Raw genomic sequence first — 25137 nt, 5'->3', positions numbered from 1 at the left:
CGCTTCACAGCTCTTGCAAAGCAATGGCTGTCGAGTGACGGGCACAGCGTAGCCCTTTCCTTATATCAGCAGCCACGGAAGAAGGAAATGTTTCTTTCCTTCCTCGGTGTCGGCGACCACGCTCCTACAGCTCGACGCGTCTCAACAAAGCATCGAAAAAGTGCGAGAAGCGCACGCGAATTCTCAGGCCTGGCCCTCAGGCGGCGCATTTGGCCGCGGGCCAGGAGCAAGACAGAATGTAGTGTAGGCGTTGCTGTGCGAGATGCCACCACCCTTTCGTTGTTGCGGAAGACGCGATTGGAATGAGAAAGAGGGAATGGTCGGAAAATAAGGCGCAATGCAGGTCGCAGACGGCGCCTCGTAGAGGCGTCTGCACAGCAGAGGCTATGTGGGAAGGCCCAGCTGCCCGTACTCATGTTCGCTTGCGTCAGCGACGTCACTCAGAATGCAAGTGTGCGCGCATTCGGGTGCAGCTTCGGAAAGGCTCGGCAAGGACCCGAGTTCTTGCGCTTCGCGTTCGGCGGTGAGAGGGTGTTCAGTTCCAAGGTCGAACGGCGCATCCAGCAATAAGTAAGGCCAAGTTTCGCCCCCATTGTCGCACAGAGGAACGTTTGGCTGTAAATGGACGCCGCCGTCGAGAGCACCGGATGGGTTTTAACCTCGCGTCTGTGGTATCCAGCGTCGCTCAAATGCGAGAGACAGAATTTGATAAAATTTCTCTCCACTTTCCCTTCCATCTTTAATTGGGCCCGCACCTCTGCCCCAGTGCAGGGTAGCCAACCGGATGTCTGTTTTCCAGTTAGTGTCCCTACTTTTGGTATCTCACTCTTAAAGTCTTTCTCGCAGCGTCTAGCGTGCCAGCGCCGCTCGGAAATGATATCATTGACAAATTAAACGCGATAACATTCTGCAGTGTAGCGAAGCCCTATTACCTCTTATATATGAGCAAATTTTCGCTTTTTACGTGCGCGCACGCGCTCAAATATATATATATACTTTGTCTTGAACAAAGTACATACCGCGAAGAAAAACCTGGGTAACTCATAAGGTGTGTTACATTTGCTTCTAAATTTCAGCTGTCCCACAGTGGACATAATATTTCATTTCATTGAAATCCCCCAGAAGAAGAAGAGAACACGGAATAGGCGACTTATGGGATAGCTTTAAATCAAGCTGAACTTCCGCACAAAGCTAAAAATCCACGATTTTTCATCAGCTTGCTTTCTCGCCTGCCTCTCCGTCTCCTGGCGTAGATATTATTTTTATTTCGTTTTCCGAGAAACACTTGTAAACCTAATTTCATGTGTCTGGGTTCCGTCATTCTAGTTTAAGTAATTTCGCCTCTAAGAGAGTCTTGGACACAGCATAAAGGGTGGGTAAAAAAAAAAACAAAGCCCGCGTCGAAGGTACGTGTTGGGGCATCCATTGACTGGCGCGCATCCTGACCATCGCTGTAATCCCGGTTACGCAGTGAAAGGGAAGAATCGGGAAAAGAGGAGGCAGTGTGTGGGCTGCGGAAATTCCTCATCGAGTCGTCTCGCCGGCAACGACGATGACGACGTCGCGGCATAGCGCAGAGGTTTTTCGCCAATTCTCGCCGGCTCCAGGGCCTCCCTCCTGGAGCCGCTCGAATCATTGCGGGCGGCCATCAATTAGCGTGTCGGAAGTCGTCCTCCGCGCCGACAACCGTCCGGCGCAGCGAATCTGCTCGTTATCCCGCTCGCTTCCGCGGCAACTCGCTCCAACCCCGTTGACAAGGAAATAACCACCGCCTCGCGGACCACTCCCCTCGCATTCTTCCGGGCGAGGTTATCAGTTTAGCGAAATGGCGCGCCCTGCCCCGATTTGTTTGCGCTTCGTCACTGCTCGTCTCTCTCTCTCTCTCTCTCTCTCTCTCTCTCCACACATTCTGCGTCCCGACTGAGTTTTTGACTCTGCCATTAACGGCGCCACTACTTCGACGAGCCCCAGCGAGCGAGCGGACAAAAGCGCCCTTTAAAGAGGCAGTGCTTCGACGAACTTTCTCCCAACGTGTGCTCTTATTTCGTGGCGCGAGCTCGCTGCGTTTTCTTGGCAAGGAATGCACAATAGCTTGCAAACTTCTTTATTCTTAAACAATCTTGCGTAAGGAATAATAGTCCTGTATCACTCTGAAAGGCAAAATATATTATATATAGGTCACCCCGAGCGCAAGTTCGCGAGTTGCCGGTTTACACGAAATGCTTAACGACTTCTCGTGTGAGGACAACAGCCAATCCGGGCATAGGAATCAAACCTTTGAAAAGTTAACAATTGCATGCACTTACGATTTAACTCAGGTACCTACATTTCAACGTTACGTGTCAGAAGCGAAACGCTTAGGATATATATTAAGGATACATTAAAACGACATAGAAAGTCTGAGTACACCATAAAACTTTATTTGGTAGTTTTTTGCGAGAACACTTGTTTATGAAGTTGTTTTTTAAGTTGTCGTTATGTTGTCGTTTTGTGAAGTTGTCTTTAAGTTCCCGTTTTGTTAAGTTGTCGTTAAGTTATCGTTGTTGTTGTTTTGTTGTTGTTGTTGTTGTTGTTTTGTTGTTGTTGTTGTTTTTTGTTGTTGTTTTTTTTTTAAACACGTCACACGCTCAATCGAAATGAAGGAACCCTCCCCCCGTCATACACGCGCTGCTTACGTCACGTTCTAAAGCATACATAAGCTTCTATGAACCTTCCGTCATCCTATTGTGAACAAGGCTTCCGTAGCGAAGCCGAAACGTCTTTTAGATTTTTTTTCATTTTTTAGCACTTCTATGTTGGTCCGTGTCCTTCGTTTTATTTCTTCATTGTTGTTTTATTGTACAGATAGAATAAGACGAGGGTCACAATGTCAACGACCGCAATGGGACCTTCGGTTAATTAACTGTGCTGACCGTGACCCGACAGCTCAAAGCAGCCCTTGCACACGAGCGAGAAAACGGTTACATGCAACGCAGAGAAGCCAACTTGCCCACACCTACAACGTCGGGCTTACATGTATTTACGTCCCTTTACAACCTCTACGACAGCAGATCTCTATGCTGTACTTTCCACGTTACGCTTCATGTGTTAAAATTCAGGATCTTTTAAGCAGGCACTTTTGAGCGATTCGCAAGTTTCACTGTTGTGCAGCGAGGAAATCAGCTTGGGGAAAAGTAAAGGATGCATTAGTATACAAAGTACAAAAGGCTTACGCTACAACAAGGAGTATTCTCCGTTATATCGTGTTCGTATAGTTACCAAGTCATTGCGAGATTACAGGGAACATCACTGCAGGTGACATGGCACGCGAAGCTCACGAAAATGAACTGTGGCTGCTACCCCAAGCGACGAATGTCCTGAGAAACTTGGTTCACAAATGATCCGGAAAGGTCAACATTATAGCGATAGACCTTAACACGCAATTCACCACATCGATGAAAGCCAGTCGCTCAATACACACAACAAATCATAGACTTCGGTTCGGTACAGCCTCTTCTACTAAGTGTGTCTTGTACAAGACAGGACAAACAGACAGCGCTGTATGCTCTTGTGAGGAAGCTGATGAATACATACAACGCCTGCTATATTACACCCCAAAAGAATTATTATGCTCACCACAAGAAGCTTATTGCGAACATACATGCTCTGGATAGGAGGCCAGTATATGTCACTAGACAAAATCACCGGTGCATGGCCGTCGGAACACTTGCAACGCAGTGCATCACGCACATTAGTGCAGTTTCTTGCAGAATCGACAATATCTAGAATCTATTACCTTTAATTATTGTAACTTTGACACGCGGTATTTGTCCAAGTGTATATATTTCTTTTTTAACATGTTCATATTGTCACGCTCTAACACAAGAATAAGTGACAGTAGGATCAGCCAGAGATGAAAAATGCCAAGCACTGAGCGACGGTTCTCCAGCTGGCGCGGGATCTTCGACTTTGTCGTCTTCTTCGCCGTTTTGCTGGGCACGCAATGCTGAATGTTCGCTAGCTCAAAACACCAGGTGGCATTATTCCCCCTCCCTATGAAGCATCGACTCGATGCTCAAACACAGACGTACACGAAAGGTACGCGCATTAGGTAGGACATAAAAAAATGGGGGAAACGCGCGAGCACACATACGGGCATGCACACGAGGCAAAAGCAAAAAAAAAAAAAAATGGGATCTGTCGGCGGGAGCAAAAACAAAAGAAAAAAAAAATCACTTCGCAGTTCTTTGGAGGACGACGCGACGACAGCAAAAAAACAAGAGTTTGTTTCACCAGTAGACTTAACATCACCGTGCAAAATACGGCTTGAGGCGGACGACATGTACAGTCTCTGCGCGTGGTAAACGGCGCGTGGGCGATGGTAGGTCTCCGTCTGGAATCACTTCATAGTTCACGTCGCTTAAACGCCTTAGTACTGTGTATGGTCCGAAGTACTTGCTCAGGAGTTTCTCGCTGAGGCCTCGCCGTCTAATGGGGGTCCAAACCCAAACTTGGTCACCAGGCTCATAGGTAACTTGTCGATGGTGAAGATTGTACCTTATGGCATCTGTACACTGCTGCTGCCTTATGTTGACACGGGCCAGTTGACGTGCTTCCTCAGCACGCTGAACGTACTCCTCGACGCCAGGAGCTAACTGGTCGAGCTGATCAATGTCTTCATATGGAATCATGGCGTCTAGCATAGTTTGAACTTCTCGACCATAAACGAGGTGAAACGGCGTAAATCGTGTAGTTTCCTGTGTGGCAGTGTTGTACGCAAACGTTACGTACGGCAGGATTTCGTCCCACGTTTTGTGCTGCACATCGACGTACATGGAGAGCATGTCTGCCAGTGTTTTGTTTAGTCTTTCTGTCAAGCCGTTAGTCTGAGGGTGGTATGCAGTGGTCTTTCGATGAGTCGTGTAACTCAACTTCAAGATGTCGTCCAGAAGCTTCGCCGTAAATGCCGTCCCTCGGTCAGTGATGATGAATGATGGTGCGCCATGCCGAAGCACAATGTGGTGCATAAAGAACTGGGCAACTTCCGATGCTGTCCCGCGTGGTAGTGCCTTCGTCTCAGCGTAACGCGTCAAGTAATCAGTTGCGACAATGATCCACTTATTGCCGGAGGAAGACAAGGGAAATGGCCCAAGAAGGTCCATTCCAACTTGATCAAACGGCGTACACGGAGGGTCGATGGGTCGTAGAAGGCCTGCAGGCTTGAAGGGTGGTGACTTTCGGCGCTGGCATTCGAGGCATCCTTTCACGTAGCGTTTGACGCAAGCAGTCAGTCCATGCCAGTAGTACATTTGCCGTACCCTGTCCAGAGTCCTTGAGTAACCCAAGTGACCAGATGTCGGCTCGTCGTGGCAGGCTAATAGGATGTCGTCGCGAAGGGCTTGAGGCACTACTAGAAGATGTGGCTTGTCGCCGGCACCTGTGTTTCTTTTGTATAAGATGCCCTCTCGAAGGCAAAATGACGACAACCGTCGCGAAAGCGGGCGAGGAATGGGCGCGATGCCGCCTTCTAAGTGATCAATGATGGGCCTTAACTCAGCGTCCGATCGTTGTTGAGCGAGCAGGTCCGGTCTGCTGAGGGCTCCCAGGAAGGCGCTGTCGTCTTCCTCGTCAGGATTCTGAGATGCAACAGGTGCTCTTGATAGCGTGTCAGCATCTTCATGTTTCCTACTGGACTTGTATACGATGGTGATGTCAAATTCCTGGAGTCGCAGACTCCAACGTGCCAATCGTCCAGAAGGGTCTCGGAGGTTGGTCAACCAGCACAAAGCGTGATGATCGGTCACCACTTTAAATGGCCGCCCGTAGAGATACGGCCTAAACTTTGTAGTAGCCCAAATAACCGCAAGGCACTCCTTCTCTGTGGTGGAATAATTGGACTCTGCCCGTGACAGAGTGCGGCTCGCGTAGGCGATAACTCGTTCAGTTCCGTCTTGCCGTTGCACCAGGATAGCTCCGAGACCGATATTGCTGGCGTCAGTGCGTACTTCTGTGTCAGCATCCTCATCAAAGTGACCGAGCACGGGAGGAGAAGACAATCGACGTTGTAGCTCCGCAAAGGCAGTCTGTTGTTCATCAGTCCAGAGGAATGGTACGTCGTCACGTGTAAGACGAAATAGCGGCTCTGCAATCTTCGAAAAATTTTCAATGAAGCGCCGATAGTAGGCACACAAGCCCAAAAACCGTCGGACACTTTTCTTGTCGGTTGGAGGGGGAAAAGCAGCTACGGCATCAGTCTTCTCGGGATCGGGCCGAACACCTGCCGCGCTCACGACGTGACCAAGGAACTTCAGTTCCTCGTAACCGAAATGGCATTTCTCTGGCTTGAGTGTAAGGTCAGCCGATCGAATGGCTTCGAGTACATTCCGAAGGCGTCGAAGGTGCTCGTCAAAAGTCTCCGAAAAGATAACGACATCATCGAGATAGACGAGGCAGCTTTTCCATTTGAGGTCAGCGAGAACTGTATCCATCATGCGCTGGAATGTGGCTGGCGCGGAACAGAGGTCGAAAGGGAGTACTCTAAATTCGTAAAGGCCGTCCGGAGTCACAAACGCAGTTTTCTCACGGTCCCGCTCATCTACTTCAATTTGCCAGTAGCCACTTTTCAGATCGATAGAGGAGAAATACTTCGCGCGCCTCAGTCTATCCAGAGAATCGTCGACACGAGGCAATGGGTACACGTCTTTCTTTGTGACGTTGTTTAGCTTCCGGTAGTCAACACAAAACCGAAGCGTGCCATCTTTCTTTTTAACGAGAACGACTGGCGATGACCAGGGACTGCATGAAGGCTGTATTACGCCGTCTTGAAGCATTTCCTTCACCTGCGTTTGAATTGCATGTCGTTCGGGCGGGGAAACACGATAAGGCTGTTGCCGTATGGGGGACACGTCGTCATAGGTGATGATACGGTGTTTCGTAAGCGACGTTTGACGTACCTTCGACGACCGTGCAAAGCAACAGTGGAACTGGAGCAACAGCTCACGGAGGTGTTGTTTGTTCTCTTCAGGAAGCGTAGGACTAATGTCGACGTTGCGTATAGATGGTTCAGCATTGTCGATTGCCTCGGACACAAAACACTCCGTGACGTCGGCGATCGGGTCGGCGTAGGCGATGACAGTACCGGGGAAAAGGTGCCGGTGTTCATAGCTGAAGTTCGTGACAAGAACCTCACAGTGGCCATCATGGAGATCAATAAGGCTTCTGGCTACGCAAACACCTTGAGAAAGCAGGAGAGAGCGATTGCTTTCTGCGACCGCTTCACCATGTAAGAGTCTGCCACATGCCACCTGAACCACGACACTTGCACGTGGTGGTAACGTGACAGCGTCGTCGACGACACGAAGAGGGGCTCGAGGGTGGATGGTGTTGGTCGTCGCTGCCGCGCTTTTTCTCGAGAAAGTGACGAGGCGTTGGCGAATGTCGATGATAGCTCCGTGCTCCCTGAGAAAGTCCATGCCGATGATTAGGTCTCGAGAACACTGAGGGAGAATGCTCAAGCTGGCAACAAACGTAGAGCCGCGAATCTGTATTCTTGCCGTGCACATGCCGAGTGGGGTGACGATGTGCCCGCCAGCTGTACGAACTGGCGCTTGATTCCAAGGCGTTGTCACTTTCTTCAGAAGGGTGGCCAGTTTTTCGCTGATTATAGAATAATCCGCTCCAGTGTCCACTAAAGCAGTCAATTCACGGCCGTCGAGGAGTACAGGAATGTCCAAGGAAATTCTTTTTCTGTAATCAGCAGGTACCGTCGTCGTCGATGTATCGTCGGTCCGCGTACGCGTCAGTAGGGGTCCTTGAGCACGTCCAGACTGAGCGGCCTCGCCCCCGAAGGCCGCTGTGGTTAGTTTTCCCGGCGCGGGCTGGGCGACCGACCCCGCACCACACTCGAATACGTACGGCGAGTCGGAGAAAACCGCCGCGGCGAAGGGGAGCGTGACTGGTGTCGAGTTGATGGGGATCCGCACTGTTGGGCAACGTATTGTTCGATTTCAGGAGGACGCTGGCCGAACCTAGGTCGCGGCGAGTTTGCTGAAAATCCGCGTAGTCCGAGCTCTCGATAGGAGCACTGTCGGTAGACGTGCCCAGCTTCGCCACAGTGAAAGCAAAGGGGACGGCGATCAGGTGCCCGCCACACGTCTGATTTCCTTGGGGCCTGTCGGTGGTCCTGGTAATAGGAGGCCGCTTGGACGGGCTGTAGCATGGCCGGGCACGCGGTGCGAAGCGGGGATAGAGGTGGGGCAGGTTGCCTCAAAGCTTGCGCATACGACATGCGGGAGCTGTCAGTTCTTAGTGGTCGAGCTTCGGTGTTGAAGGGTGGTTCTCTTAGCGCTTGCTGGACTTCGTCACGGAGAACGCTGGACAAGGAGTTGAGCGTCGGCTGTGAGGGTACCGACAGCTTCTGGAGTTCTTCGCGGATCACGGAACGAATGAGCTCTCGAAAGAAATCGACGTGGCCCCCGAGAGCTCCGAAGAAGTCCGTAGGTGAGGCAGCGTTCACTTGGCGTTCGTATGATGGTGCCCGCTGCCGAAGCGTCTGTTCAATGGTGACGGCCTCGGAAAGAAATTCTGACACAGTCTTGGGAGGACTGCGCACGAGACCGCCGAACAGCTGCTCTTTCACTCCGCGCATCAGGTACCGCACCTTCTTTTCTTCCGGCATGCTGGGGTCGGCTCGTCGAAAGAGACGCGTCATGTCCTCGACATACATTGCGACACCTTCGTTCGGCATTTGTATACGGGACTGAAGATCACGCTCAGCTCGCTCCCGGCGATCAGGGCTCGCATACGTCTCAAGAATCCGGCGTTTGAATTCTGCCCATGAATTTAGGGCATCTGCACGGTTCTCGTACCAAACACGTGCACCATCGTTAAGGCTGAAATATACGTTTTTCAGTTTCTCTGCGTCATCCCACTTGTTGAACGCGGCAACACGTTCATAGTGGACCAGCCAGTCTTCAACATCCTCATGTATGGCGCCGTGGAAGGGATTTGGCGTTCGCGGGTTCAGCAGCGTACAATGAATCGGCGTTGGGCCTTCCATACCTGTTGGCGTGGTCGGAGCTGCCATTTTCTCTGGGAGGAGGCCAAACTCAGGGGCTTGTCCACGGATCCTTCTGCTGGCGCGGTGTACAGGCGTAACCACCGGTACGGGGCTGGAGCTCCTACTGCTCGGAGGGGTGTGGTGCATAGATTAAATCACCCCGCACCTCCACCAGTTTGTCACGCTCTAACACAAGAATAAGTGACAGTAGGATCAGCCAGAGATGAAAAATGCCAAGCACTGAGCGACGGTTCTCCAGCTGGCGCGGGATCTTCGACTTTGTCGTCTTCTTCGCCGTTTTGCTGGGCACGCAATGCTGAATGTTCGCTGGCTCAAAACACCAGGTGGCAATATATACGTGTTTCGCGCATTCGGTCAAAATATCGTAACCGAGTGATTATTATGTTTGTGTTTGTGTGCGCTGTGTTTTCCACCAACAAAAATCGTCCTGCATGCGTCAACACGAACCCTCGCACGCTTGTCCAACTAAACATAAACAATTGTTCCTGTAGTGTGTATGTGAACTTTAGAACTGTTGTTACTGTAGCTATTTCCTCAAATTCTTTGCTTGATATTTTTTTTAGCTCATGCATGACTGAAGAGAATTGAGGAGTAGCCGGCGCCGTCTGACACCAACATCTCATTGCACAGAGTTATAAAAAAAAATATGTACAATTTATGCGTCTTTGTGAGGAGCAGTGAACCGTTGCGGTTAAATCACTGCAACGCACGATGTGGCAGCATTTACTACCGGCCTTTTCTTTTGTTGCTGGATCTCTTGTTCTGAGCATAAAATGAACAGCTCAGGTACTTGATACCTCGCCCTATCCACGTGCAATCAGCGCTCCCACTCTCTTTTTTAGACATTAAGACATTTTTAGACATTTTTAGACATTAAGGCAGCATATGATTCGGTCTATCATACAGCAATACTTGACGCTTTGGAAACCCTTGGTCTTGGAGGACGGCTCTACGCATGGATTGCAGACTATCTTCAAGGACGCCAACTTTTCATGTGTACCCCGGATGGCCCCACGGCGCTTTATGCCGTCGAGAAGGGAGTGCCACAAGGAGCTGTGTTAAGCCCGGTATTATTTAATTTAGTCCTCATCCATCTGAAAAGAAACCTGCCCCCTGGCGTCAAAATCACACTGTATGCGGACGACATCTGCATTTGGAGCGCGGCGCGTTTCCGCAGTACCACCCAACAACGCCTCCAGAGAGCGCTAGCAAATATATCGGCCTACCTAAATCCAAGGGGTCTGAAATTGTCCCCCGACAAAAGCGTTGCCATGGCTTTCACGCGGAAGTGTATGGAAAAATACCCACTAGTGTTGGGTGGTCGCGCCCTTCCATACGTCAAGACGCAAAGGTTTCTTGGAGTGACGATCGACAGGAACCTCACATGGTCGCCCCAAGTGAAAAAACTGAGTGAGAAGATTTCCTCGGCATCGCACGTATTCCGATTTCTAGCCGGATCACAGTGGGGCAGCACCTGTCGATCAATGGTGCTCCTCCATAAGGCCTACGTCGATGGAACACTCCGATATTACCTCCCGATCCTGCACAAAATATCTCCCACAAGCAAGAGAAAACTCTAGGCAGCACGAAACAACTGCCTTCGCGTATGTCTTGGCCTTCCGAAGGGGTCGTCCCGCTCAGGGACTGTAGCAGAAGCTGGATGCCTGCCTCTGGAAGTGCTATGTTCGCAGGAGACACTTCGGATACACCTCCGCCACGTCATTCATACGAAGACTCACTTTTTAAAGGATATTTCCAGAACCCTTGCTACATCTAGCTTTGGCAGGCCGTCGGAAGCATATCTATTTCGATTCCTACTCAGGCGTCACAAATTATGCCACGAAACATTTCACCATGGACACTGTCCCCACTGGAAATCGTGCCATACATACCTGGAATCAGTGCGAAAACGAAAATGCCTCAAGCAGCGACTTATCAGATAGCTTTAGAATATATGCACAAAGAATACGCAGCCGCAACGCACATTTTCACAGATGGCTCTACAACTCCACATCATTCATCATGCGGACTTTTTGTTCCCTCTACAGGACAACGATTCTCGTTTCGTCTTGAGCGAGCGACATCATCTACCTCAGCGGAGCTATATGGCATTAAGGAGGCCCTTGTGTATATACTTCGACAGCAGCCGCCAAAGACATGGGTGATATTCACAGACTCAAAAGCAGCCCTACAAAGTATATGGAACAGGCACAAGCGTTGCAATAATCAGCCAGCAGCATTTGACATTGCTTATCTTCACCACAGGGCTAAGATTGCTGGGCATTGCATAAAGTTCCAGTGGATACCTGGCCATGCCGGCATTTCGGGAAATGAAAGAGCGGACGAAGCTGCCAGAAATGGACTCCAATACCGCAAGTTCAGAAGAACATATTTTACAAAAGCCGACGCATCAACCATGGCAAAAAATTATGCCTATCAAGAAAAAAACCGCATCTTGAATCTGCCGCTTCACCAAGATAACTTCCTACGTTACATTGACCCAGAAATGAGACCGAAAATTCCACGACCACTTCCTCGACACTTAGAGACATTGTACCATCGTCTTCGACTGAACGTGGCATATACGAACAATTATCTGTACCGCATAGGACTTACCACTAACCCATACTGTGATAACTGTCGCAACTTAGAGACAACTGAGCACATATTACTAGAATGCCCCGCGTACCGCGACGAGAGACAATTTTTTGAGCACCAAATGGACATGATTCGCCACGAACCGTTAACATTACCGAGCATCTTAGGTCCAATGCCCGGCCCTTCAAAACAGCGACGGGTTTTGGATTTATTGTTCAAATATCTGACAGAAATTGGTCAAATAGGAAAACATTAAAAATTGCATCCTTCCTATACAAAAGCCTAAATTAAACCGCCATGTCACGTGTAAAAATTAGTATCAGGTCCACTCGGACATTTCATATTTATTTTTATCCTTTTTTTTCTCCCACTCTCTTCTGGAATCTTTTAATCCCATTCCCCATCCCTATACAGAGTAGCATGCCAGCGGTTATATACGCGCCGGCAAAATTCTCTGTTCTTCTAATAAAGAGCCCTCTCTCTCTCCCCACTCTCTTGCTCTTTTCGTTTTTCTATTTCCCTTACCCCTAGTTCAGGATAGCAAACCGGACGTTCGTCTGGTAGACCTGCCGGCCTTTCCTCTCCTTGCTTTCTTTCTCTCTCTCTCTCTCTCCACAGCAAACCGGTTATGCACAATAAAGCAGGACCACAGTATGGCCGCATTTTGGGGTGCCCAGTTTGCCTGTGGGGGTCCTGCGTTCGAAACCGACTTCAGCGTTTGCTCCCCAGCAAAAGTATGTATACAAGCGACTGAGTCGGCAACCTCTAAAGGTTGCACCACTTGTAAAAAAAGCAGCCAGTGCCCTTCAGACTTCTTTCGAAGTCCTTTCAGTGCGAACAACGTCGGACAAAACTGCATAGAGACGACGAATCACCACTTAAACAAGTCATCAACTGACAAGCGCCTTCTTCTCGCAGCCTTGTTGTGCCGGACCATTTGGCCTGCTTAGAAAACGTTGTTAACACGAGAAGGTGCTCGGCGACAGCTCCCGCTTTCGCAAGCTCTCAACACGTCAGGTCGCAGACTTACTCGGGTCTGGGGCTTCATTCAGTGACAGCTGTGTCGTGCATAGGCGGGCTGCGGACGCGCGTGGGAGAACCGGAATCCCATCTCGGCGCTTTGATTCTGGGCCCGGCGCCAGCGGTCGCTGAGTCAGCTCGTCGCGAGAATCCACGAGGCCCGAATAATGACACTGCCGGCACGTTGTGAGTGAAATTACGTGTACGCTGTCTGCGCTGCGCAAATACATAAACGCTTCCTCTGAGGTGCGCCTTAATTTCACTTCTATCGACAACTTCCGGACCGAAGTATCAAGCTTCCTCCTTATGGTTCCTAATGCGAATGTCCTGTACTTGTCGTGCCAATCTGGCGTTCTTTGAGCGTACGAAGATATAATCGCCTGAGATATTATGTGTTCTGACTAAAGTGCACTAGAATACACTCTAGTCTGGACAGAGCTTGCGTGCCATGCTTGTTCGTTGATGTAATGTCGTACTTATTCATGCTCATTCATTACGCTATGTCGAATAGGTCGCCCGTCTCGCGATACGCTATCGATGAGGACGCACTGAACAACGTACATGTATGTTTTAGCTTTCTTTAACCTTGCTGAAAGGCGGCGATGGAGCGGAGAAGTGGCTGGCACTTCCAGTAAGGCTATAGATCCGCCTGCAGTGAACATACTCCTCCTCCTCCTCATTTTCCTCCTCCTTCTTCATTGTTTCGAAATGGTAGAATGTAACTTTTTAAACACCTGTTTATTTTTTTCCACCTTATAGTGTTCAATACATCGTCACGTGGGCGCAATCTTGATGATATGACGCGCGTTGGCAAATCAGAAAAAAAAATAGCTAGTCAGTTGAAGCGTTTCAACAACATTGAGTAACGCTTGTGGAGACCGATGTGGAGTGAGAACGGTATACGAGAATATTCGAAACAAGTACATGCCCTATACGATCAACTTGGAAAGCATTACACATCAAGTTTCAAGACGGAGTCTATGAATCATTGTTAGCACAGTGGGGGCACAGTAACGAAGAGTACAGCGGCAAGAAGACCCCATAATATTGAAGTTGGTGGGAAAAATAGACGTGGCCGGCCTACAAAGGCGCAGTATGGCATCATCGATAACATAACCTGAGGCTGAAAACCCGAGGAGTGAGACAAGGAGTTGCAGACGCCGTAGTCGTCGGTGGTGTTCTTTTCTCTCTCCTCTGTTCTTTTTTTTTTTTCAATAACTGTAGACCGACGGGTAGGTAAACTACATTATAGAGTCGCCTATCCCTAACCCCAGTTAAGGAGTCCCCACGTAATACGCACACATATACCATTCACTGAGGTCTGTCGACTTCAGGAAGTGCAGTTCCGATGTGTGCAACTGCAAACGAAGCGACGCCCTCGTTGTTCTATTTCCTTCTTTTCATTCCTTCACACCCTACCCTTTGCGTAGGGTAGCAAACCGGATACACGTCTGCTTGATGTGCCTGGCTTTTCTCGCCTTTCAGACCATTTCCCAAGTTATGCTCGGACCGTGGCAGTGGCGTAGCCCGAAATAGTTTCGGGGGAGGGTGGGGAGGGGGGTGCCCGTGCTTACTGTATTCACTATCTCCCCCTCTCCCTTTCTCTGCCTATTCCCTTTTCCTTACCCCCTGTGTAGGGCAGCAAACAGGAGTGAGTGTGGTTGCCCTCCCTGCCTATGTCCTCCTTGCTCTCTCTCTCTCTCTCTCATAACACAAACGCTTAAGCAAAACCTACAAAACATTTAATGCAAACAAGACAAATGAGATACTACGAAAAGATACGTACGAAAAGACGCAAAGCTCGGGAGCCCGAAGGATGTATAATTACAGCCAAGCCAACATAAATGAAATAGGACTTGCATTACAGGAATTCCTCCCAAAATTCGAAATACTTTCTGAGACAATCGGCGTTGATGAGTTATGGGTACTTTTCAAAGCTAAAATGCTTGAGATGCAGGAAAACTATGTGCCGTCGTGGGTGCAGACCAAACGGCGTGCAAAATCTAAGCCATGGTTCAATGGTGAGCTGCGACGCCTCACTAGTAAAAGAAATAGGATATACAGGAAATATAAAAGAAACTCCATTTCGGAAACTTGCGATCAACTTGCGACCATAACCAGAACGCTGCAAACAAAAATGCACCAGGCAAAACAAGAATTCTTTGGTGCATTCTTTGGTGCTTTGCCTTCTCGATTTGAAACTACAAAAAAGCTATTCTGGAATCTTGTCAAGTATAACAGAAAAGACAAAGTATGTATTCCATCACTTCAGCATGACGGAGTGGAAATAGAAAATAGCTTAGAAAAAGCCAACTGCTTCAACAAGTTTTTTGCTTCCATTTTCTCACCCAGTGCCTCGAGCGCAATTCCGCATCCGTCTACTAATGAGGTCATCGAAAACATGGATGATATAATTATTGATGAAACTGGAATACGGTCTCTTCTTGAACGTATAGACTCCAGTAAAGCAGGGGGGCCTGATGGATTGACGGGCGCTTTTCTCAAATTGTGTGCGTCGTTCATCCCTCCCTTTCTTAAGATACTGTACTCGAAGTCATTGAACACCGGGGTCCTACCTAATGAATGGAAGATGGCGTGCGTTGTGCCAGTGTATAAATCGGGGCCTCGCGAACTGGTCGGCAATTACAGACCGATATCTCTAACAAGTATTGTCTGCAAAGTATTAGAGCACATCTTGTGCAGTAACATAATGACACACATTACCAATCATAACCTCCTGAATCAGAAACAGCAGAAACAGCATGGTTTCAGGCAAAGGCTTTCCTGTACAACTCAATTAACAGAATTCGTTCATGAAGTTTGTGGTGCACTGGATGCTCGTTCTTGTGTTGACTCGGTGTTTGTAGATTTTAGAAAAGCTTTTGACCTGGTGGATCACAAATTGCTTGTATGTAAACTACGCTGGTTTAATATCAATGAACAAGTAATTGCATGGATTCAGGAATACCTTTCTTTGCGGTTTCAGCATGTAGTGGTAAATGGCGCAGAATCTAGTGCGGCCCGCGTAACGTCTGGCGTCCCCCAAGGCTCGGTATTGGGCCCATTGCTTTTCTTATTGTTTATAAATGACCTTCCCAACACTATTGTTTCTTCCGTAAGATTGTTTGCTGATGATCTGATAATATATAGAGAAATTACAAGCATTGCCGATACTGTTATTTTGCAAAATGATTTAGTTGAACTACAAAACTGGTGCAGAGAGTCACATATGCAAATAAACACACAGAAAACTGTCCACATGCGCTTTACTAAAAAGTGTATGCCAGAAGCCGTATATAATCTCTCCGGTTCCCCATTGCAGATTGTTCACGAGTACAAGTACTTGGGTGTATTCCTCACGCCGTCCATGTGTTGGCACAGGCATGTTGATTTCATTACAGCAAAGGCATGCAAAGTGTTAGGATTTCTACGGCGCAATACAAAACTCTTTCCCCAGCAGGCTCGCGATCTTCTGTACAAAAGCTATGTTAGACCCATTTTAGAATATGGATGTACCGTATGGGACCCTCCTACGTGTACCGACCGAGATAAACTTGAGAGAGTTCAGAATATAGCAGCACGGTACGTAATCGGCAACTATGACAGAAACCTTAGTATTACTAGCGCAAAACAAACATTAAAATGGGACACCTTAGAAAAGAGAAGGCAGGCATTACGCTTGAAACTTTTTCACAATATATTTTATGGCCAAATCGGAATAGACCGTAATAAGTATATTCTTCAGCCACATTATATATCCAGACGAACAGATCACGAGCTCAAGGTTAGGGAATACACTTGTAGAACTAAACTTTTCAAAAGCACCTTTTTCCCCAAAACCATTTTAGAATGGAATCGACTGCCTGCTGCCGTAGTTAGTATACGTAATAATGAACATTTTGCAAATGCTCTTTGAAATTTTCTTCTTTATTTTTCAGTATGCAGTAATTGCAGAGTTTGCTATCATTATATAGTGCTTTATTACTTAATTCTATGATGCCGTTTCCTGCGTGCTGTACATTGATATCCTGATGTACCATTTTTGTCATGTCATTTTTGAGTTTTTTTTTTTCTCCTTTTCTCTTTCATTGTATTGTATAGCATAATACTGTTTATTCGATGCCATAAGCTGCTTACATTGATGTATGTAACCCCCCCACTGTAATGCCTAAATGGCGCTGTGGGTATGAGAGTAAAAAAAAAAAAAAATCAACCTCCTATTTTTATCCCTGTCGATAAAAATGCTTCAATGACTCATCCACTGTGGAAAAAGCCTGGTAATTGTACGAACGACACACTTTAAATAAAACGACGCATCTGAAAGACTAAAGGGCCTAATATAGCAAGTCAAAGACGTGGAAAGGAATAATGAATACATTTCCTTCATCCTTAAAGTCAAAGCGCCTCAACCCAAAAGACTCATTGTTCGTGCGACTGCATCGACCGCATATAAATGTTTTAATTTCTAAATGGCGATTGAGGACAAGAATAATCAAGAACAAGGGAACAACCGGGGAAAAGAAAGTGTTCTTTTTCAAGGTGCACCGACAATTGCAGCCGGAAACGGTGAGAAAGAGAAAAAATTATAGAAAGAGAATGGTCATCCGAAATTGCCCCTAAATGCTCGCCAGCTCTTTGTTACGAAACATTTAATAACGGCTCCCGTATTTTCCGCCTTTATTTTCTTTGAATCCAACTCATTCACAATACGGGTAACCTGTGTCTTTGCTTTATTTCCACTGGTGTGAAGGCACGATCTCGAACAGGTGCGATTGCTCTATGCTGACCAATTTCAGCTGTTGCGCAATCACATGGGCAAATGTAGGCATGAAACTAAAAGTAAATATCAAAGAAAGACCTGATTATACCACTCAAAAAAGAAGAAAAAGAAGAGAAAGAAACCAAGAGCGGCGACAAGAACGTGTATTCACAAAGACGGTTCGCCCTGGTTGATATCGAAAAACGGTTCTACTCTTTGTTCCTTTTTTGCTCTTCCTTAACTATTTTGTTATGCTTCTTTCATTTCATCGGTCTTTTTTTCTCGTTTTTTTTTTCTTCCTCTATCTGCGTTAGGAGGCGTGTTCGTCTGGATCAATTCGGCGTAACATGAGGTTTCGGCTGACGGATTCGAAACGAATGGCTGTAAGTCAACCAGCAAAGCTTGGAGTTTTGCGTCGAATTATTCAGACGAACATTTGTTCTCGCATGAGAAACCAAACAAAAAAAAAAGAAGAGACGTGCTGCGCCAAATCTATGAGTAGAATCTGATAGGAATAAAACTGAACTTAATATATGCTATACAATACCTGCAGCGACGAATCAAGAGCCTGAAAAAGAAAGTATTTCTTTCTTTCTTTCTTTCTTTCTTTCTTTCTTTCTTTCTTTCTTTCTTTCTTTCTTTCTTTCTTTCTTTCTTTCTTTCTTTCTTTCTTTCTTTCTTTCTTTCTTTCTTTCTTTCTTTCTTTCTTTCTTTCTTTCTTTCTTTCTTTCTTTCTTTCTTTCTTTCTTTCTTTCTTTCTTTCTTCCTTTCTTTCTTTCTTTCTTTCTTTCTTTCTTTCTTTCTTTCTTTCTTTCTTTCTTTCTTTTTACTGTTGTTTAAAACCTCAAGTATGACAGTGCTCAGCAGACGAAAAAAGAAGGCACATAATGAAAAATTACAATTTCCAGCTATAGACAGCTGATATAAATGTTAAGCAGGCAGGCCAGTGATGGGTAATGCGGCTGATTATAGGTTGCGTACTAAATGATAAAAACCACAATGCACTTTGTCTGCTGCGTGAAATTAATGCTTGTGAAAGCACTTGGTACCAGTCAAACTTATAGTGAACTCTGCGTTGAGAGATGAGAATACTAAGACGCGTAAATCTCTTAACCTTGCTTGTGGTCTCCCGCTAGTTAGGTCAGGTTAGGTTAGAGCACACGCGTCGGTACTTTTTCCAATTAGTTTAGCGTCGGAAATATCGAAAATCATTTGTGCGTCTCCTTAATCGATAAGCGTGCGAGCACTTGCCATGGCTTAAGGCTGCCTATGCACCATAATATTTCTGGAATGTGCCTCGCTATAATTATTTATCCAACCTAATTATAGCTTGTGACGCGTTTAGCTTTTCAAGACCCCCCTCCCCATCGTGTCTTCCCAAAGCACACCAGCTGCTGAAGGTAAACGCACTTGTAACTCTTACGCAAAACAATCGATGCGTAGCTAGTTACAATCTACATACACATTATTTTTTTTCGATAAAGCGCTCTCATAAGTTCATAATTGATGGAGTCCCGTACCTTGCTTGCATTACGTTCTGCGAGTAAACTCATTCACAACTTGCAAGCGAGCGCCTATGTCATCGTGGATTGTCCGTACTTATTTGGTCACTATTCGTAGGTGACCATGAGACAACTCGTCCAGCAGTGCGCCATCTGAAGTCCGATTCCGTTACCGTGCACCAAACCCCACGTTCACGGTAAGCTCCAAGACTAGAATTGTCCCTAAGGGCAAATTCCAGCTAATCCTAGACATATCATTAGCTAAGACGGCTAGCCAATTGCAAAGGGCACTCGCGAACTCTGCGAATTCGACCACAGTTTTTTAACGTGTAACAGAATGTCTAAAGCCAGACACCCTTACACCTATTCGGCGTATTTCGTGGATCTCAGCACCGCTGACGCGACATATTGGGCCGTGGTGCGACGTGCTAAGCAGCGCCCTGCTTCGAGCCAGCGCGAAACGCGTTTTATTCGGGCGCCACATGGCACGGAGGAACCGTGTGGCAGCGTTAGGCACAAAAAAAAAGAAAGAAAAAAAGAAATCTGCCTACTCTAGTTGCAACCACAGCGTGCGGTGCGAAACGCGGCCTACACGCTCGAGCTATAGCAGCCGACTAAGCGTCTACTGACGCCGCTGTCGCAGCAGCGCAGGGTATGGCGATGACCTGCTGCCGTACGAAGTTGATTGGCTGGGATGGGGGCAAGAGGAGCAGGGGTGAAGGGGACGCAGAAGCGGCGACGATCTCGCAGATACAGAGAGAGAGAGAGAGAGAGAGAGAGTGAGAGAACTTGCATGATAATAAAGCCAGAAAGGTCGATCTGAGGCGCGTTCCTGTAGCCAGCTGCACTGCGCTGGTGGAAGGGGAAGTGGGAAGGACAGAGTAACAACGCGGGTGATGATGACGACCGAGGCATGGGGCAAAGCAACGTAATGGCCATGTCTACTCATAGTATACACAGTCGAAACATACGCATATACAGGGTGTCCCACCTAACTTTTGCCAGAGTTTAAAAGTATGCCGATGCACTCGACGCGACCAAATGCATGTTGCTAACTATTGTGTGGAGTAAGTCGCACAATTTTTGTATTTTCCCTAACTGCATAATTATTCAATATTAACTAACTTCTAAAGCAACTTCTACACCATTTTTATATTATCTTTAATTGCACAATTAGTCAATATTAATTAACCAACATTTGAAGCAATGAAGGTACGCAAAAAATTCCAATTAGAACATTGTAGAGCGCTTTTCAAAACGTCCGATTAATCATTTTCGAACTCTCTATGTTTTAAGTATTCGTCTTTTCCCGCTTATTGCAGATGCCCGCTAAATGCAAGAAAAAATTACCACGTGACATGCCCGCTGGCGCGCCGTGATTGCAGTGCTCCCAAACCATTGCATTTAGCCGGGTGTGCTGCCGCTTAAAAGGCGGCAGCACTGGGCGACTTGACTCTGCCAGTCAAGCACAATGTGGCTTTGGCAGGCCTGATGAATGCAGTATGTTTTCTAGAAATAATAAAAGAGTTTATAATATCTTTCTTTGTTGTACATGTCTCACGAATTTATGTAGTTCTTTCACCAAGTGTATCGTGTTCATAGGCACGGTCCTACAAGCCAACTGAGCCTTAGACCGGCCAATTCGGGCTGTTTTGCATTTTTGGTGGCAATAAACATTATTATTATTATTATTATTATTATTATTATTATTATTATTATTATTATTATTATTATTATTATTATTATTATTATTTCGTTCTGAAAAACATATTTACATTTAACAGGAAAGCAAAAGCGAGGAGCAGGCTGGCAACTGCCACCGGAAGGGGCACAGCGCCTGCCTACTCTTCAAAAGGGAGATGACAGCAACACAAAAATGGAAGACAGGAAGCGGTAAAAATGCACTGTTGTTCGGCTCACTTTAACAAAACAACATTTGTGCTTTGAAGCGCAAAAATAACAGTAATGCTTATGTATTTCGTTGCACACTTTAGGAACGAATATCACGAAACCGGTATCGGTCCCCGAATTCATTTCAAGTCGATACGCTTCGCGAATTCATCGGCTACAACTCGTAAGTTACAATACGTGCCATGAAGTAATTGGCTAAAAATCCAATTAAGAATTTTTTTTATTATTTGTTCATCTATTTCAGTTTCCAGCACAAGTAACGTCCACCTCTTCGAGCAACCAAATTCAAGGATTGGAATTGTATTGTGTACTCCAAGCAGCTTTTCGATTTTTTTTGCTCATTCTGTATAACTTAAAAACAGAAGTAATAAAAAAAGACACCTGTACGTGTGCCAAACTACGCATAGAACGCATCGAGCAACTCAACTACTCCGCATACAAAGCTTTATTTTGCAATCCAGGCGCGTCGTATCGTAGCGGACGATGCGGCTAACCAGACGGCACAACTCGAAAACCTGCGGCGTTGACCAGACGAGAATATAACGGCGGAGCAGACGTCGAGAACGACAGCGGCCGAAAATCGACGCGGCGCAAGCGCCCGCCACGGCTACCAGCGCAGTCCGTTTTACAACTTCGCTCCAGTGCATGCGACCCAGTTTCGCCCACTTGGTTACTAAGGCGACGGGGGTGGCGCACGAGACGAGAAAAACTGCACGGGTTGCACGGGCGCATTTGACCCGCTGCGAGACGTTCAATTGGTATCCCATGCACGGACGAGGGTTCGGCTGTATTGCGACAGCGCCACCTATATTTGAGGACCAGAGATACCGGAGATACCGGAGATAACACGTGGCACCCAGCTAATGAGGCAGACAGTCTTTTGCGTTTGGTGCGTTTCATAGGGAGTTTTGGGCCCTGAGCTATGCGGCCACACCCCATGCGTCAACATCGTCACTCAAAGTCTATTCGTGTTGATCTTAGTTGAAAAGAATCATTTGCGTGAGTCATACAGTCAGAGGCGAGCTTATCTCGAAAATGGAGCGCAGTAGGAAGTGATGCGACAACGCCAGAAGCTAATTAAAAATATTACCTGGCGTTATCGCTACTTATTTTCTGTTTCATGTCGTTCTTTTTTTTTAGGCGTGCACGTGAGAAGGGTAAGAACTGGGTATAATTACGATAAGATCTCGCAAAACGTGTCACTAGCTTTCTCTAGACATTATATTTACAATATATGTACATATGAATTGCACGGCAATGATTGAGACTAACAAAATGAAACTCAGAGAAGCATTTTTACACATGGCGTGCATTCCCTCCCGATCACTAATATTCGAAAGGTCGGTAAATTTGTCCTTATTGACGTGCGAGCATGCATAAAAAAACCGATATAGAAAGCGACCTCGTTGCTGCTCAATCACATTCACGATCGGCCCGTACTGAAATTGAACCCCACTTTTGTGCTTCACTGAAAAGCGATTTTCCAACCATTCCTGTTTTGTCGCTGCCTGAGGCTAGCATACTCGTTCGCTAAAATATTGGTCCTATGTGTCATTTAAGAAATGCGTACGTAAGTGTGCAACTTCTGTGCTATTTGGACATAGTTACCGCGTTTTCATTACATATCGTACAACATGAAGCAAGTTGCCCCCAAAACAAGTATATATAGTCCACAATTCCTGTGACTAAAAAAAAATATGTTGTGTTACGAGCCAAAACCACAATTTTATTATAGAAGGCACGCCGTAGTGGGAGACTCGGAAATAATTTGGACCATCAAGGGTTGTTTAACATCCACCTAAATCTAAGTACATGGGCGTTTTTTCGCATTTCCTGTGATGGACATTTCGACTTAGGGGCCCATACATCCAGTTCCCACACATCGGCACCACAAACTTATACCAGGTTTTAAGCTGTGCACAGGGAAGTGGAGTACAATGGTAGACTCTTCTTGTCCAGAACAAATACTTCTGCCGAGGTTAACTTATCGAGCTCATACGACTGTTACAGATTGCTTTGATCGCATCAGACGCATATAGTTTGACTATACATAGCTAACTTGTAACAACAGTTGCCTTTGTCTCATATCTGGTTTCTTTGTGAGTGGGTTTGTTCTGACAAATTCCTCCGCCTCTCTCCTGAAACAATGAACAGTGGTTTTAAGCATACCTTCCCTCGCTGTTCAGCACTAATATGTTATACTTGAACCTTGTGTTCAGTTGTTTTATTATTGCGCATGTAATGCGTCAACTCGTCTGTTGCAAGCAGGCCTACTGCAGTCAGTTAAAAGCCCCGTAATGGACTGTTCGATGCTCTAGATGCAGCATTCTGTGTCCAGTGGGCGTTCCGCGGTAGTTGCGCGTCCATTAGGCTTCTCGTTCTGTTATACACGGTTCACCAGGCGTCCTTCGGAAAATGTCCATTACGTGCCACGGCCGGTCCTGTACGCAGCGCGACCATCACAAGAGTATTTTCACGACTGCAATGCGCCGAAAGTCGTTAAGTACCGGTGCATGGACTACGCTGCAATGCAGTGTTGTCCGCAAACGTAATGCTGAGTAATAACGTGGGAAAAAAAATTATCCACGTTTTCTGAACACAGGAGAGCTGTGCGGACTTTCGAACAAGCATTTACAGCTTTGTCTCTATATTATATTGATGTTGTCGAAGTGGTATATCATCACGCAGAAAAAAGATTTCTTAGCGCGCTTTAAACTACTTTGTGAGGCTTGCCTCCCATCACTCCCCGATATACCGTAACGTAACTACAGCTGAAATCATTGTTATTGTACTACAAGTTAATTAAGTACAACGTATCTGCTAGATGTAGATTACCTAAGCAATCTGGCTTCGCTCAGACTACACATCAGAAAAAGAAAGCATTAAGCAAAAAAAAGCATAAGCATTTTCGTGCTTACAGATAACAACATGCTCTAACCGCACGAGACACCCCGAAGTGAGTTCGAGGGACTGTGTGCAGACAAAAATATAGCTCATCATATTGAACAAAAAACAATACAAGGTCAACGAATTCAAGCACGTTGGGAAGACGACAATTTGCACAGTAGATGTACAGACTTCACGTAGCCGCGATAATCGCCGAAGCTAGCCTACTGAGCGTCGAAGTGTACACAGTTTTCATTCGATGTCCACTTGATAGCATGAGCTCGGACGAAATTCCGGTGTCATTCAGGTATGCGTGATCCAGGCAAATGCTCTTGCATGAGCATTCCGTTAGGGGTTCTGTATGCAAATTGTTCTATCGAAACGACAGTGCCAAATATAGACACTTATTGCAGCAGACGATCATAAAACTGGCATAGAAAACTGGCGAAAAATATAAGTTCTCAGCTTTTCCAGCGGTAATTATTCACCACGTTGCTTCGTCCCGAAAATGAAGCTTCGTACGTAGGGCGAAGCAAAACAATCAACGAGCTAAAATTTTCAAACTTAATATTTATTGAAGAGATGCATGTCGTCTCTAAAACTCTCTAATGTGTCTAATGTAACGTGTGTTGCGGTTGCGAACACAAGAGGGAAAAAAAAGAGAGAGCATATGGCCTTCTTCTAAAACACTGTTGTCCATTTCGTCCACCGTATGTTCTCGATAAATTCTCGCCGCCTAACATTTCAAAGAACGAATCCTTACAAGGCACTCAGCTCCCTGTCGTTCCAAGTCAGCTCAATCTCAGGGTGTATTTCCCGAGAGTAAACAGGCTTAAATCGAAGTGGCGCTTCCATCAAATTTTCTTCATTTCTTTTATTTATTATTTCGATCATGCAAGAAAATGTCGTCAAAATGGATTCCGCGGTTGCCTAATGAGCCGTAAATGAGACCGGACATCGAAGCGGCTGGCAAAGGGAAGGCGATGGTAGGGAATAAGTTGGAGGCGCTTCGAGGGGGGCTTGCATCGAGACACGAATTCGACGCGACGGCATGACGCGTTTTCGTATCGCCTCCGCGCTTCTCGAGTCAATACGTACGGCCATCGCGTTGGCTCGCGCTCGCCGCCGCTAACGAAACACGCGCCGGCTAAACGTCCAGTAAGTGCAGAGCATTAGATCACGAGCGCGTTTAGAGGCGAACTTTCATATTACACGACTACAACCGCATGTCCAGCGTATCGTACCATGGAGACAGAGCTTAATCTACCCTTACTTGCCACACGCGGGCAGTTATATTACCTCTGTTTATTGTTCTAGGTGGCAGGGGATTGTGTTATGTGCCATGGCATAATCACCTGACACCTACCATTCCCTCTAGTTCCCACGTCACCATTCCCTAGTGA

General features: G+C 46.7%; 1 protein-coding gene and 1 long non-coding RNA gene across 6 annotated transcripts in view; one reads left to right on the top strand and one right to left on the bottom strand.

The window, feature by feature from the left end:
- Window positions 1-25137, bottom strand: part of sei (seizure) — a 325563-nt gene that overhangs the window by 228159 nt on the left and 72267 nt on the right. The window lies entirely within an intron of this gene.
- Window positions 17753-20360, top strand: LOC139057408 (uncharacterized). Its single transcript, XR_011512754.1, has 3 exons — window positions 17753-17818; window positions 19056-19134; window positions 20260-20360. It is a non-coding gene; the product is annotated as an uncharacterized lncRNA (long non-coding RNA).

This window comes from Dermacentor albipictus, chromosome 1, assembly GCF_038994185.2.
Source record: "Dermacentor albipictus isolate Rhodes 1998 colony chromosome 1, USDA_Dalb.pri_finalv2, whole genome shotgun sequence".
Classification (NCBI taxonomy): Eukaryota; Metazoa; Arthropoda; class Arachnida; order Ixodida; family Ixodidae; genus Dermacentor; species Dermacentor albipictus.
The sequence above is the reverse complement of the archived record's forward strand: the minus strand, read 5'-3'. Positions and strand labels throughout refer to the sequence as shown.